General features: G+C 49.1%; 3 non-coding genes and 2 pseudogenes across 3 annotated transcripts; 4 read left to right on the forward strand and 1 right to left on the reverse strand.

Moving 5' to 3' along the window:
- Positions 1–126, forward strand: LOC136278408 (U2 spliceosomal RNA; annotated as a pseudogene).
- Positions 127–358: 232 nt separating this feature from the next.
- LOC136278436 (U1 spliceosomal RNA) lies at positions 359–522 on the forward strand. Its single transcript, XR_010716318.1, has one exon. It is a non-coding gene; the product is annotated as a U1 spliceosomal RNA (small nuclear RNA).
- A 1,661-nt stretch (positions 523–2,183) lies between these two features.
- LOC136278453 (U2 spliceosomal RNA) lies at positions 2,184–2,382 on the forward strand. The gene has a single exon (XR_010716334.1). It is a non-coding gene; the product is annotated as a U2 spliceosomal RNA (small nuclear RNA).
- Positions 2,383–2,622: 240 nt separating this feature from the next.
- On the forward strand, positions 2,623–2,793 carry LOC136278448 (U1 spliceosomal RNA). The gene has a single exon (XR_010716330.1). It is a non-coding gene; the product is annotated as a U1 spliceosomal RNA (small nuclear RNA).
- Positions 2,794–3,822: 1,029 nt separating this feature from the next.
- On the reverse strand, positions 3,823–3,939 carry LOC136278428 (5S ribosomal RNA; annotated as a pseudogene).
- Between the last annotated feature and the right edge of the window lie 522 nt (positions 3,940–4,461).

Below are 4,461 nucleotides of genomic sequence, written 5' to 3' on the forward strand. Positions count from 1 at the left end.
CGCTGCTCATTGAGCAGCTCATATATTAAACTGATTTTTGGAACTGGGCTGTGGAAAAGAGGCTTGCCTCGTCCCAGCCACGGGTTGCCTCGGTATAGCACTACCTCCGAGTGCGGCCCACTTCCCTCTGGGGAAGACACATTCAATCCAAAACAAAGTCAACGGTATAGCATTCTTTTATGTTTACAGGAGCCCCGCCCGCCCTTAGAGGGGGAAGAGGTGAAAGAGGGATGATAATTCAGACAACAGACAATGGCAGGAACGGCCGCTGGCCTACGTTTTCTGAAGTGCGCAAAGCACTACCACAAGGACCTAGGGGTAAGTGGATTTTTTCACCGAGGGCAGACGCTGAAAAAGCATACTTACCTGACGCGGGAGGTACTGTGATCAAGGAGGCAGTCCTCTCAAGGCGAGGCCCTTTCATTGCACTTCGACTGGGTTGACCCTTGCGATTACCCCAAATGTGGGTAACTCGAGCGTATAATTTCTGGTAGTGGGGACCTGCGTTCGCGCTCGTCCCCGCAAAAGTCATCCAAACTATGTCTATATGGCCCTCTTACTGACTATCGAGGGTATTTTTGCTTTTGCAGTGGACCGGTAGACTTGCAAAGAAAGCAAAGGACGCACAACTGGCCAAGGTGTTGGCACGTTTGGAGGGGTAGAAGTGCATTGGAGAGACTGGAGGAAGGAAACAAGGTGAGTTTCGGGGCGGTGCGTAACTTTGCTGGCGGTGTTTGGTAAAGGCATGTCTGCTGTATTGTGCGTAAAAAGTCCTGTTCGTTTGTATTTGCAGGTTGTGCGTGCCGTCGCTGCAGTGCTGTGCTATGCCCGCGCAGGGAAAGGAAATGAAGGAAAACCAAACGGCACGATCGTGACCGAGCGAGCGAGCATTTAGAAGGTCATTCGACTTGGACCGTGAGTACACTTTGAACCTTTTGAGCGGTTGTTTTATTGTCAATGGAGCCGCTTTTTAGAAATGCTAGGCTATCGTTCGTGTATCCTTTGTGCGCGCAAGCGAGTGAACGAATGAACGAGGGAAGGAAAAACAAACTAGCAGAGTAGTAAAAGTATCGAACCTTTTTGCCGATTAGTTTGCAGTCTGAATAGAACCATTAGCGACTTTCAATGCCGTTTTTCTCACGGCTCCAGTTGGAAGTGTGAGAGTGTTTTGGCACGTCACGAGGGCTTAAAACTGCGTCTCAGAATGTTGTGCGTTTTTTTCCTAATGCATTTTTTTCGTTCGTTATTTGGAATGATTTGGATATCACAGAAGTAGAATTTGACATCATAAAATGGTCATCTCGCGCGTGCTCACTCCGCTCGCGCGCTGCTCTGTAAGAAAAGTCGATGCGCACTAGAGTTTTCGCCATTGGCTGGACGATTTGTGGACAAAAAGGTGTTTTCCCCCCCTCGTTTTTTGCTTTGATTTTGTTCCTCACTCAACCTACGGCTCTCTATGTGAAATTGTGGTGTATGGAGAGCTATTTATTGGGATTTTTAAAACGTTTAGAGATGTTCGCAAGGACAAAAAATTGAAGGCCTACAACACTGGGTATTCCCAGGCGGTCCACCCAGGTCCAAGTAACTAACCCCGCCCGACAGGGCTTAACTTCGGTGATCGGGACGAGAACACGGTGCTTTCCCGGTGGTATGGTCCGTAGACGAGGAATATGGGGGTGCGAAATTGTGCTTGTTATCGGCCAGGTTCAGGCGGTTTAAAGCACGGTCCACATCCCTGAGTGTAGGCAGAAGTTGAAACTCTAAAGCCCTAGTTTCGTTACTCTAACCCTAAGAAATCGATACTCTAACCCTAAGAAATTGTTACCCGAACCCTAAGAAATGGGTACCCTAACCCCGAAGTCGGTACCTAACCGTTAAAGGATTTTCCTCAACCCAGTTTAACACATTGAGGAGCATCGATTTGAAGCACTATTTCCTAGGGAGGGGAGGGAGGTGTCCCAAGAGACATAACGTGTCCTAAAAAACTATTATACAATGTTTTAGCTCAGTAGGTGCGTGTATCCGTCTTTAAAATCTTACAGTGAGGAGCTACCAAAAGGGTCAGCCTCTGGGGACCGTCTGCGCGAACTCGCAAGGGCTTGTGGGGGCGACATGCGACTATCCACCGTAAACACGGGGGAAGGATCCATCGACCACCCCCCTCACCCCGGGCATGCTTCGGCATCGCTTCTCGGCCTTTTGGATAAGATCAAGTGTTGTAGCTGTTCTTATCAGCTTAATATCTGATACGATGCTCAGTGAGCAGCTCAATATAGTAAACTGATTTTTTGGAACTGGGCTGTGGAAAAGAGGCTTGCCTCGTCCCAGCCAAGGGTTGCCGCGGTTATAGCACTACCTCCGAATTAGTGCGGCCCACTTCCCTCTGGGGAGACACATTTCAATCCAAAACAAAGGGTCAACGTTTGTAGCATTCTTTTATGTTTACAGGAGCCCCGCCCGCCCCTTAGGAGGGGAAGAGGTGAAAGAGGGGTGATAATTCGCAAAACAGACAATGGCAGGGAACGGCCGCTGGCCGACGTTTTCTGAAGCGGCGCAAAAGCACTACCACAAGGACATAGGGGTAAGTGGATGTTTTCACCGAGGGCAGATGCTGGAAAAAGCCTACTTACCTGACGAGGGGAGGTACTGTGATCAAGGGAGGCAGTCCTCTAAAGGCGAGGCCCTTTCATTGCACTTCGACTGGGTTGACCCTTTGCGATTACCCCAAAGGTGGGTACCACTCGAGCGTATTAATTTCTGGTTAGTGGGGACCTGCGTTCGCGCTCGTCCCCGCAAAAGTCACCAAAACTATGTCTATATGGCCCTCTTACGGACTATCGAGGGTTATTTTTTTGCTTTTGCAGTGGACCGGTAGACTTGCAAAAGGAAAGCAAAGGACGCACAACTGGCCAAGGTGTTGGCACGTTTGGAGGGGGTTAGAAGTGCATTGGAGAGAATGGAGGAAGGAAACAAGGTGAGTTTCGGGGCGGTCGGCGTAACTTTGCTGGAGGTTTTGGTCAAGGCCTGTCTGTTCGATTGTGCGTAAAGTCCTGACCGTTCGTGTATTTGCGGTTTGTCGCGTGCCGTCTGCCGGGCTGTGCTATGCGCGAGAGAGGAAAGGAAATGAAAGGAAACCAAACGGCCGATGCGACCGATGCGAGCGAGCAGAGAAGGTCAGTCGAACTTGGACCGTGAGTACACTTTGAACCTTTTGAGCGGTTTTAGTGGCACTGGAGGCCGCTTTTAGAAATGCTCTATTGGCTATCGTTAGTGTATCCTTTGTGCGAGCAAGCGACTGGTGTTGGTGAAAGAATGAACGAGGGAAGGAAAAAAACTAGCAGAGTAGTAAAAGTACTCGAACCTTTTTCACGATTCGTGTGCAGGCTGAATCCAACCAGTGTCGACTTTCAGTGCCGTTTTTCGCGCTCCTCCTCTTGGAAGTGTGCGAGTGTTTTGCCACGTCACGATGGCTTAAAACTGCGGTCTCAAGAAGTGTGCGGTTTTCCTATTCATTTTTCGTTAGTTATTTGGAATGATTTGATATCACAGAAGATAGAATCTTGAACATACATAAACTGTTCATCTCGCGGCGTGCTCACTCGCTCGCGCGCGATCTATGATCAGAGAAAGTCGATCGCACTAGGTTTTTCGCAATTAGCTGGCCGATTTTTGACAATAAAGGTGTTTTCCCCCCCTCGTTTTGTGCTTTTTTGATTTTGTTCCTCACTCACCTACGGCTCTCTATGTGAAATGGTGGTGTATGGAGAGCTATTTATTGCGGAATTTAAAAGTTTAGGAGATGTTCGCAAGACAAAAAATTGAAGCCTACAACAAGGGTATTCCCAGGCGGTCACCCATACAAGTAATAACCCCGCCCGACAGGGCTTAACTTCGGTGATCGGACGAGAACCGGTGCGTCCCTATGGTATGGTCGTATAGGACGAGGAAATGGGGTCGAAATTCTGCTTGTGGACGTCCAGTTTCAGGCTGTTAAAGCGGCCACATCCCTGAGGTGTAGGCGAATTGAAAATTCTACAGCCCTAGTTTACCGTTACTCTAACCTAAAGACATCGATTACTCTAACCCTAAGAAATTGTTACCCTAACCCTACGAAATGGTTACCCTAACCCCGAAGTCGTTACCTAACCCTAACGTATTTTCCTCAACCCAAGTTAACACATTGAGGAGCATCGATTTGAAGCACTATTCCCTAGGGAGGGGAGGGAGGTGTCCCAAGAGAAATAACGGGTCCTAAAAACCTGTATACAATGTTTTAGCTCCGTAGGTGCGTGTATCTGGCTTTAAAATCTTATCAGTGAGTGGGAGGTACCAAACGGGTCAGCCTCTGGGACCGTCTGCGGGATCCGCAAGGGCTTGTGGGGGCGACCTGCTACTATCCACCATTAAACCGTGGGAAGGATCCCTCGACCACCCCCTCACCCCCGTGCATGCTTCGGCAGC

Source organism: Pocillopora verrucosa, unplaced genomic scaffold, assembly GCF_036669915.1.
Source record: "Pocillopora verrucosa isolate sample1 unplaced genomic scaffold, ASM3666991v2 scaffold_100, whole genome shotgun sequence".
Taxonomy (NCBI): Eukaryota; Metazoa; Cnidaria; class Anthozoa; order Scleractinia; family Pocilloporidae; genus Pocillopora; species Pocillopora verrucosa.